Source organism: Aegilops tauschii, chromosome 7 (genome assembly GCF_002575655.3).
Source record: "Aegilops tauschii subsp. strangulata cultivar AL8/78 chromosome 7, Aet v6.0, whole genome shotgun sequence".
Classification (NCBI taxonomy): domain Eukaryota; kingdom Viridiplantae; phylum Streptophyta; class Magnoliopsida; order Poales; family Poaceae; genus Aegilops; species Aegilops tauschii.
The window spans coordinates 376163607-376175490 of NC_053041.3; positions in this window are offsets into that span (position 1 = coordinate 376163607).

The window sequence follows — 11884 nt, forward strand, 5'->3', positions numbered from 1 at the left end:
CTGCTTACTGTGTTTTTCTTGGTGGTTCTCTCATTGCCTGGAAGACGAAGAAACAGACTGCAGTTTCCCGTTCGAGTGCAGAGGCCGAGTTGCGAGCTATGTCTCTTCTGACGGCAGAGGTGACTTGGTTACGATGGTTATTGGAGGATTTTGGTGTTTTTATTACTACGCCTACCACCCTCTTGTCAGACAGCACAGGTGCTATCAGTATTGCGCGGGATCCCGTGAAGCATGAGCTTACCAAGCATATTGGTGTTGATACTTCTTATGTGCGTGCTGCAGTGCAGGATCATGTTGTTGCTCTTCAGTATGTGCCTTCTGAGTTACAGCTAGCAGACTTCTTCACGAAGGCCCAGACTAGAGCGCAACATGGATTTCACCTTTCCAAACTCGGTGCTGTGGATCCACCATGAGTTTGAGGGGGGGTGTTAGAGTTATATTAGTGATGTCTTTTGGCCTTTTGCATTCTAGTCTCCTGGCATTGTCCTGTAGCCTTTTGGCATCCTCATGTATGTGTATATATGTTGGCTCTGGCGTCCTGATAATACAAGTTGCATCATAACATTTTTAACGCTGGTACTGTTCATGCCCGGGCTCATCTCAACCCGGGAACCAAATCGCCCCTTTCATAAACAATTCACTAATCTCAACTAAAGCTGTCATGCCAAATTTCTCATATTTTCAGCAATCACTTGATATGGCGATCAGGTAACGCAACAACAATCTGTAGAACATTATCTATCTCCTTAGACCATGCATAATAAAGCTACCAAGCATCGATAATGAAATGTATGTACAACCGCTCCTCCTAATTTTTTTCGTCTTTGTATGGTGTTTTTTTAATAGGAGAAATGGATTTAGTGGGTTTGGCGATGGGTTGGTTGCCCTAGTGTCTTTGTTCCCTTTTTTTCGATTCATGCAAGTCCTTTTATTTTTATCCGAATATAGCTTAATCTGCTTATTTCTTGGCTCTGTTTTTTGTTTTGCAAACTTTTTGATTCATACAAGTCCTTTTATATTTCTGCTTGTGGACCAGGCAAATATTTATTTCATGTTTGTGTGTCAGAAGGACCGCTTTTTCTGGAACCATTTTTTTTATCATATGAATATGGATCATGGAAAGAGTGTGGCAAAAAAGTGAATAAAAGAATGGAATACAGGGTGAAATAGCTACCTAAGTGAAAGATACATTTCGCATCCATGTATGAAATTAAATTATTAGGTGACATTGGGAGGGAATGGGTTGCAAGAGTTCGATGGGGATTTTTTTAGTCAAATTGTCGGTTGATCGAACCAAACATTCAATGTTAGTTAAGTTAATTATGTCTGTCTAACCACGAAGAGAACTACATACGTAGATTTTATTTTATTTTAAAGTTGAAGAACTCAATGGTGTCTCGCACTACAGAAAGTATATTATCTGTTCGAACTGACAGGGAAAAAAGAAAGGCACATTCTACCATTTAACATACCGACGGTTGAGTACATTGAAAAATAGATAGATGCAACACTCATGCCTGAGAAGTCTGTTCAGTACAAAAGTGAGATCACATCGCAAAAAGCATAAAATCCTAGTTGTTACAGTAACACAGGGTACATCTCTATTGAATTCAGCCAGCCGAAAGACTAATAGCTGAAACTTTAGGTGTTCACTGAATCAGACTAACCAAAAGATCTACATCTGAAGAAACACTGTCGTACTACACTTCCATCAATGCTGATAGATGCTGCAACGAACAAAGTCCTGTAAGTTAAATTGTGCCTCTGCTCAGCGGAGAAAAAGTAATTACGAAGAGCTAGAGAAGAATGTTTAGTAGAAAAGTGTGATCAGACTGCAAAAAACATGAAATCCTATTTATTGAATTCAGCCAACGTAAAGACTGATAACTGAAGCTTTAGGGACCCTCTGAATCAGACCAAGCAAAAGACCAACATCTGGAGAAACTCTTCTATCCACGCTGATAGATGATGCAACAAACAAAGTCCTGAAGTCAAATTGTGCCTATGGTCAGCAAAGAAAAAGTAATTATGAATAGCCAGAGAAGAAAAGCATGAGGTGAGATCGATAGATGTACATGTCTCCGGACACGAATTCCTATGCTACAGTGCACTGATAGGTATGACAATCAGAACAGCAATCTTCAGTTCTGCTCTCACCTTGCCAATTCTGGGCATACAAACGCTGTTGTCCATTATTAGTTCCAGCAATGACCTCTCCCTCGAATACTCTTTCATCAAGATTTCTCACCATCAGTTGTTTTCCATTGCATAAACCAAGAGATTGATTCACATTTCTCAAAAACGTCACAGGTATACCAACTTTTCAACTTTTAAACCAATTTTATGCTTTGGAAAACTATTGATAGATATGAAATGCAAAAATTCCAGGGAAATAAATCTCGTATATCACTAAGCTCCTAGGGTAGAGGTGATCGATTTCGCTCGATGCCCTCGATTTTTGACCCGGTCAGCCGCTCTGGGCCAACCCCTTTGGTCGGCGTGTGGGTGTGTGGGTCTGGGCTTTTCTGGTCAAGCCAGGCATCGTGCCGACTGGGAAGCGCAGCCCCCGTGGGATACGTGTTGCTCGGCTGCCTCCCCTCAGTTTTCGGTCGCCGTTGATGTTGCTGAGTCTGCTGCTGCTGCTGCGCTGGCTGGGGTGGGCTTTCGGCTGCCGTTGCTGGACCTAGGACTGTTGCTGCTGCTGCGCTTGCTGTTGAGGGGGCGGTCCGTGTGAGCGCTCCCATTAGTGGAGCTTCTCCGTGCGCCTATTTGTTGTCGTCGTTGGTTGTCCCATGCTGGACTACACCGACTCCTCCGCTCATGTACCTGCGCCGGAGAGATTTGTCGGCGTTCGTGCTCCATCCTTGGGGTTTTTGTCTAGACTACTCTGTCTTCCTCCCTCCGTTTGACCAGCCTAGCACTCTGCTCATTCGATGTGCTCATGTTTACTGCCGCACAACCTCGGCGAGGACTGGAGGAGGAGTTCCATGCCTGGGTCACGCACGTCACCGACGACCACCCCGGCAGCGAGGAGGGGGGATAAGGGCGCGTCCGAGCCCAACGGCACCCCACCATCGGGTCGGCCGACGGCCGCTTTGGCCAGTACCTCAAGATGTACATGGGCAAGGTAAACCCCCATTTAATTTGTGCATCTGCAGATCTGCTATCGACACGGTTATGCTATTCCCTTTTATTGGACTCTACTTCGTGTGTTTAGTTTCACAATTTGGCTGTTAATAGATTAGCAAATTATAGGATCGAGAAGAGGGTTCTAGAGGGGGTGATTAGACCCTTAATAAGTAAACGCAGTAGATTTTAAGATTCTTCAAGTTAAGGTTGAGTTTATCACATATTAAAGGGCACACAATACATTTTACATAAGCATAGCAAGAGTATAGGCAGCGGAAAAAGTAAAGCATGCAAGTGCAAGAATGTAAAAGAGATGGAAATTGGAATGAGCAAACGCAATGGAGACGCGGAGATTTTTGGCGTGGTTTCGATAGGTGGTGCTCTCATATGTCCACGTTGATGGAGACTTCAACTCATGAAGAGTAACGGTTGCACGAGTCCATGGAGGGCTCCACACACGAAGGGTCCACGAACAAGCAACCTTTTCTATTCCACCAGGGCTTACGTCCATGAAGGACTAGCCTCACTCGGGTAGATCTTCACGAAGTAGGCGATCTCACTGCCCTTACAAACTCCTTGGTTCAACTCCACATGATCTTGGAGGTTCCCAAATGACACCTGACCAATCTAGGGACATCACTCTTCAAAAAGTAATAGATGTTGTGTTGGTGATGAACTCCTTGCTCTTGTGCTTCAAATGATCGTCTCCTCAATACTCTCTCTCTCTCTCTCACACACACACAGATTTGGCTTGGGGTAGGAGAAGGATTGGAGTGGAAAGCAACTTGAAGAGGCTAGAAATCAAGGTTCAGATGGTAGGAATGAAATCTCTTGATCTCAACACATGAGCATGTGGTTCTCTCTCAGAAAATGAATGGTGAAAGTTGTGGTTCATTTTGATGGGTCTATTACTGAGTAAGAGGGGCTGGAGAGGGTACAAATAGCGTAAACATGAAATCCAATCGTTACACACTTTTGATCAAACTTGGTGGCACCGACTAGAATTCTCGGTTAGACCGACCTATGCAAAAGATAGGAACATTGGGGATCTCGGCGGGACCGACTAGATCATCTCGGTGAGACCAAAGTGCAATGGCAAAGGCTGAACCACGTTTCGGTAATTCCGATCAGTTTCACCCGGTGATTCCTGATACGTCCATTTTGCATCATGTTTACCTACTGTTATTTATAAAGTTTTTATACATAATAATGCTTTTTGGAGTAATTCTAATGCCTTTTCTCTCATAATATGCAAGGTTCACACAAAGAGGGAGAATTCCGGCAGCTGAAAATCTGGACCTGAAAAAGCTACGTCAGGCCACCTATTCTACAAAACGCCAAATGAGCTGAAACTTCACGAGGAATTTTTATGGAATAAATAAGAAATACTGGAGCAAATAACTACCGGAGGGGGGCCACCTGGTGAGCACAAGACACCGTGGCGCGCCTGGCCCCCCAGGCGCGCCCTGTGGGTTGAGCTCGGCCCAACCCACCTCTGATGCCCATCTTCTGGTATATAAGCCATTTTGACCTAGAAATAATAAGGGGAGGACTTTCGGGACGGAGCACCGCCGTCTCGAGGCGAAACTTGGGCAGGAGCACTTTTGACCTCCGGCGGAGCGATTCCGCCGGGGGAACTTCCCTCCCGGAGGGGGAAATCATCGTCATCATCATCACCAACAACTCACCCATCTTGGGGAGGGCAATCTCCATCAACATCTTCAACATCACCATCTAATCTCAAACCCTACTTCATCTCTTGTGTTCAATCTTTGTACCAGAACTATAGATTGGTGCTTGTGGGTGACTAGTAGTGTTGATAACATCTTGTAGTTGATTACTATATGGTTTATTAGGTGGAAGATTATATGTTCAGATCCAATATGCTATTTAATACCCATCTGATCTTGAGCATGATTATCGTTTGTGAGTAGTTACTTTTGTTCTTGAGGTCACGGGAGAAATCTTGTTGCAAGTAATCATGTGAACTTGATATGTGTACGATGTTTTGATAGTATGTATGTTGTGATTCCCTTAATGGTGTCATGTGAACGTCGACTACATGACACTTCACCATATTTGGGCCTAAGGGAATGCATTGTGGGGTATTTATTAGATGATGGGTTGCGAGAGTGATAGAAGCTTAGACCCTAGTTTATGCACTATTTCGTAAGGGACCAATTGGATCCAAAAGTTTAATGCTATAGTTAGAATTTATTCTTAATACTTTTCTCGTAGTTGCGGATGCTTGCGAGGGGGTTAATCATAAGTAGGAGGTTTGTTCAAGTAAGAACAACACCTAAGCACCGATCCACCCACATATCAAATTATCAAAGTAGCGAACACGAATCAAACCAACATGATGAAAGTGACTAGATGAAATTCCCGTGTGCCCTCAAGAACGCTTTGCTTATTATAAGAGACCGTTTTGGCCTGTCCTTTGCCTCAAAAGGATTGAGCCACCTTTCTGCACTTTTGTTACTATTACCGTTACTTGTTCGTTACAAATTATCTTGCTATCAAACTACTCTGTTACTTACAATTTCAGCACTTGCAGACATCACCTTGCTAAAAACCACTAGTCATTTCCTTCTGCTCCTCATTGGGTTCGACAGTCTTACTTACCGAAAAGGCTACAATTGATCCCATATACTTGTGGGTCATCAATGTTGGGGATCGTAGCAGAAATTAAAATTTTCTACGCATCAGCAAGATCAATCTATGGAGTTTACTAGCAACGAGAGGGGAGGAGTGCATCTACATACCCTTGTAGATCGCGAGCGGAAGCGTTCAAGAGAACGGGGTTGATGGAGTCGTACTCGTCGTGATCCAAATCACCGATGATCCAAGCGCTGAACGGACGGCACCTCCGCGTTCAACACACGTACGGAGCGGTGACATCTCCCACGCCTTGATCCAGCAAGGAGGAGGGAGAGTTTGAGGAAGAAGGCTCCAATCGCAGCACGACGGCGTGGTGGTGGTGGAGTGACAGTTCTCCGGCAGGGCTTCGCCAAGCACACGCGGAGGAGGAGAGGTGTTGGGGAGGGGAGGGGCTGCGCCTTGGATGTCGTGCTGCAGCCCTCCCCTCACCCCTCTATTTATAGGGAGAAGGGGGAAGGGGGCCGGCCCCTCTAGATGAGATCTAGAGGGGGGCGGCGGCCAAGGGGGGAGGGAGCTTGCCCCCCAAGAAAGGGGGGCGCCCCCCCTAAAGGTTCCCCCCAAACCCTAGGCGCATGGGCCCTAGGGGGGTTGGCGCCCAGCCCACTAAGGGTTGGTTCCCTTCCACCTACAGCCCATAAGGCCCTCCGGGGCAGGTGGACCCTCCCGGTGGACCCCCGGAACCCCCCGGTGGTCCTGGTACAATACCGGTATACCCCCGAATATTTCCGGTGACCGTATGGTGACTTCCCATATATAAATCTTTACCTCCGGACCATTGCGGAACTCCTCGTGACGTCCGGGATATCATCCGGGACTCCGAACAACATTCGGTAATCACATACAAACCTTCCTTATAACCCTAGCGTCATCGAACCTTAAGTGTGTAGACCCTACGGGTTCGGGAATCATGCAGACATGACCGAGACACCTCTCTAGCCAATAACCAACAGCGGGATCTGGATACCCATGTTGGCTCCCACATGTTCCATGATGATCTGATCGGATGAACCACGATGTCGAGGATTCAAGCAATCCCGTATACAATTCCCTTTGTCAATCGATACTTTACTTGCCCGAGATTCAATCGTCGGTATCCCAATACCTCGTTCAATCTCGTTTCCCACAAGTCACTTTACTCGTTCCGTAATGCATGATCCCGTGACTAACTACTTAGTCACATTAAGCTCATTATGATGATGCAATACCGAGTGGGCCTAGAGATACCTCTCCGTCATACGGAGTGACAAATCCCAGTCTCGATCCGAGCCAACCCAACAGACACTTTTGGAGATACCTGCAGTGCACCTTTATAGCCACCCAGTTACGTTGTGACGTTTGGTAGACCCAAAGCATTCCTACGGTATCCGGGAGTTGCACGATCTCATGGTCTAAGGAAATGATACTTGACATTAGAAAAGCTTTAGCAAACGAACTACACGACCTAGTGCTATGCTTAGGATTGGGTCATGTCCATCACATCATTCTCCTAATGATGTGATCCCGTTATCAATGACATCCAATGTCCATGGTCAGGAAACCGTAACCATCTATTGATCAACGAGCTACTGAACTAGAGGCTCACTAGGGACATGTTATGGTCTATGTACTCACACATGTATTACGATTTCCGGATAACACAATTAAAGCATGAACAATAGACAATTATCATGAACAAGGAAATATAATAATAACCATTTTATTATTGCCTCTAGGGCATATTTTCAACAGTCTCCCACTTGCACTGGAGTCAATAATCTAGTTACATTGTGATGAATCGTACACCCATAGAGTTCTGGTGTTGATCATGTTTCGCTCGTGGAAGAGGTTTAGTCAACGGATCTGCGACATTCAAATCCGTATGCACTTTACAAATATCTATGTCTCCATTTTGAACATTTTCACGAATGGAGTTGAAGCGACGGTTGATGTGCCTGGTCTTCTTGTGAAACCTGGGCTCCTTGGCAAGGGCAATAGCTCCAGTGTTGTCACAGAAGAGAGTCATCGGCCCCGATGCATTGGGAATAACTCCTAGGTCGGCAATGAACTCCTTCGTCCAGATAGCTTCATGTGCTGCCTCCGAGGCTGCCATGTACTCCGCTTCACATGTAGATCCCGCCACGACGCTTTGCTTGCAACTGCACCAGCTGACTGCCCCACCATTCAAATATACACGTATCCGGTTTGTGACTTAGAGTCATCCAGATCTGTGTCAAAGCTAGCATCGACGTAACCCTTTACGACGAGCTCTTCGTCACCTCCATAAACGAGAAACATATCCTTAGTCCTTTTCAGGTACTTCAGGATGTTCTTGACCGCTGTCCAGTGTTCCATGCCGGGATTACTTTGGTACCTTCCTACCAAACTTACGGCAAGGTTTACATCAGGTCTGGTACACAGCATGGCATACATGATAGACCCTATGGCCGAGGCATAGGGGACGGCACTCATCTTTTCTCTATCTTCTGCCGTGGTCGGGCATTGAGCCGTGCTCAATCTCACACCTTGCAATACAGGCAAGAACCCCTTCTTGGACTGATCCATATTGAACTTCTTCAATATCTTGTCAAGGTATGTGCTTTGTGAAAGACCTATGAGGCGTCTCGATCTATCTCTATAGATCTTGATGCCTAATATGTAAGTAGCTTCTCCAAGGTCCTTCATTGAAAAATACTTATTCAAGTAGGCCTTTATACTTTCCAAGAATTCTATATCATTTCCCATCAATAGTATGTCATACACATATAATAAGAGAAATGCTACAGAGCTCCCACTCACTTTCTTGTAAACACAGGCTTCTCCATAGTCTGCGTAAACCCAAACACTTTGATCATCTCATCAAAGCGAATGTTCCAACTCCGAGATGCTTGCACCAGCCCATAGATTGAGCGCTGGAGCTTGCATACTTCGTCAGCATTCTTAGGATCGACAAAACCTTCTGGCTGCATCATATACAATTCTTCCTTAAGGAAGCCGTTAAGGAATGCCGTTTTGACGTCCATTTGCCATATTTCATAATCGTAGAATGCGTCAATTGCTAACATGATTCGGACGGACTTCAGCTTCGCTACGGGTGAGAAGGTCTCATCGTAGTCAACTCCTTGAACTTGTCGATAACCCTTAGCGACTAGTCGAGCTTTATAGATGGTAACATTTCCATCCGCGTCCGTCTTCTTCTTAAAGATCCATTTATTTTCTATCGCTCGCCGATCATCGGGCAAGTCTGTCAAAGTCCATACTTTGTTTTCATACATGGATCCTATCTCGGATTGCATGGCTTCAAGCCATTTGTTGGAATCTGGACCCGCCATTGCTTCTTCATAGTTCGAAGGTTCACCGTTGTCCAACAACATGACTTCCAGGACAGGGTTGCCATACCACTCTGGTGCGGAACGTGTCCTTGTGGACCTACGAAGTTCAGTGGTAACTTGATCATGATCGTCATCATTAACTTCCTCTCTAGTCGGTGCAGGCACCACAGAAACATTTTCTTGTGCTGCACTACTTTCTGGTTCGAGAGGGGTCATCTCATCAAGTTCCACTTTCCTCCCACGTACTTCTTTCGAGAGAAACTCTTTCTCCAGAAAGGACCCGTTCTTGGTAACGAAGATCTTGCCTTCGGATCTGAGGCAGAAGGTATACCCAATGGTTTCCTTAGGGTATCCTATGAAGACGCATTTTTCCGACTTGGGTTCGAGCTTTTCAGGTTGAAGTTTCTTGACATAAGCATCGCATCCCCAAACTTTTAGAAACGACAGCTTAGGTTTCTTCCCAAACCATAATTCATACGGTGTCGTCTCAACGGATTTCGACGGAGCCCTATTTAAAGTGAATGCGGCAGTCTCTAAAGCATAACCCCAGAATGATAGCGGTAGATCGGTAAGAGACATCATAGATCGCACCATATCCAATAGAGTGTGATTACGACGTTCGAACACACCATTACGCTGAGGTGTTCCAGGCGGCGTGAGTTGTGAAACAATTCCACATTTCCTTAAGTGTGTGCCAAATTCGTGACTCAAATATTCCCCTCCACGATCTGATCGTAAGAACTTTATTTTCCTGTCACGTTGATTCTCAACCTCACTCTGAAATTCCTTGAACTTTTCAAAGGTCTCAGACTTGTGTTTCATTAAGTAGACATACCCATATCTACTCAAGTCATCAGTGAGGGTGAGAACATAACGATAGCCACCGCGAGCCTCAACGCTCATTGGACCACACACATCAGTATGTATGATTTCCAATAAGTTGGTTGCTCGCTCCACTGTTCCGGAGAACGGAGTCTTGGTCATTTTGCCCATGAGGCATGGTTCGCACGTGTCAAATGATTCATAATCAAGAGACTCCAAAAGTCCATCTGCATGGAGTTTCTTCATGCATTTGACACCAATGTGACCAAGGCGGCAGTGCCACAAGTATGTGGGACTATCATTATCAACCTTACATTTCTTGGCATTCACACTATGAATATGTGTAACATCACGTTCGAGATTCATTAAGAATAAACCATTGACCAGCGGGGCATGACCATAAAACATATCTCTCATATAAATAGAACAACCATTATTCTCGGATTTAAATGAGTAGCCATCTCGCATTAAACGAGATCCAGATACAATGTTCATGCTCAAAGCTGGCACTAAATAACAATTATTGAGGTTTAAAACTAGTCCCGTAGGTAAATGTAGAGGTAGCGTGCCGACGACGATCACATCGACCTTGGAACCATTCCCGACGCGCATCGTCACCTCGTCCTTCGCCAGTCTCCGCTTATTCCGCAGCTCCTGCTTTGAGTTACAAATATGAGCAACCGCACCGGTATCAAATACCCAGGAGCTACTACGAGCGCTGGTTAGGTACTCATCTATAACATGTATATCACATATACCTTTGGTATTGCCGGCCTTCTTATCCGCTAAGTACTTGGGGCAGTTCCGCTTCCAGTGACCACTTCCCTTGCAATAAAAGCATTCAGTCTCACGCTTGGGTCCATTCTTTGGCTTCTTCCCGGCAACTGGCTTACCTGGCGCGGCAACTCCCTTGCCGTCCTTCTTGAAGTTCTTCTTACCCTTGCCTTTCTTGAACTTAGTGGTTTTATTCACCATCAACACTTGATGTTCCTTTTTGATCTACACCTCCGCTGATTTCAGCATTGAATATACCTCAGGAATGGTCTTTTCCATCCCCTGCATATTGAAGTTCATCACAAAGCTCTTGTAGCTAGGTGGGAGCGACTGAAGGATTCTGTCAACGACCGCGTCATCCGGTAGATTAACTCCGAGCTGAGACAAGCGGTTGTGCAACCCAGACATTTTGAGTATGTGTTCGCTGACGGAACTATTCTCCTCCATCTTACAACTGTAGAACTTGTCGGAGACTTCGTATCTCTCGACCCGGGCATGAGCTTGTAAAACCATTTTCAGCTCTTGGAACATCTCATATGCTCCGTGCTGCTCAAAACGCTTTTGGAGCCCCGGTTCTAAGCTGTAAAGCATGCCGCACTGAACCAGGGAGTAATCATCACTACGTGACTGCCAAGCGTTCAGAACGTCTTGAGTTGCTGGGAAAACAGGTGCATCACCTAGCGGTGCTTCAAGGACATATGCTTTCTTGGCAGCTATGAGGATAATCCTCAGGTTACAGACCCAGTCCGTGTAGTTGCTACCATCGTCTTTCAGCTTGGTTTCCTCTAGGAACGCATTGAAGTTGAGGGCAACATTAGCGTGGGCCATTTGATCTACAAGACATATTGTAAAGGTTTTTTAGACTAACTTCATGATAATTAAGTTCATCTAATCAAATTATTAACGAACTCCCACTCAGACAGACATCCCTCTAGTCATCTAAGTGAAACATGATCCGAGTTAACTACGCCGTGTCCGATCATCATGTGAGACGGACTAGTCAACATCGGTGAACATCTTCATGTTGATCGTATCTTCTATACAACTCATGCTCGACCTTTCGGTCTTCCGTGTTCCGAGGCCATGTCTGTACATGCTAGGCTCGTCAAGTCAACCTAAGTGTATTGCGTGTGTAAATCTGGCTTACACCCGTTGTATTCGAACATTAGAATCTTTCACACCCGATCATC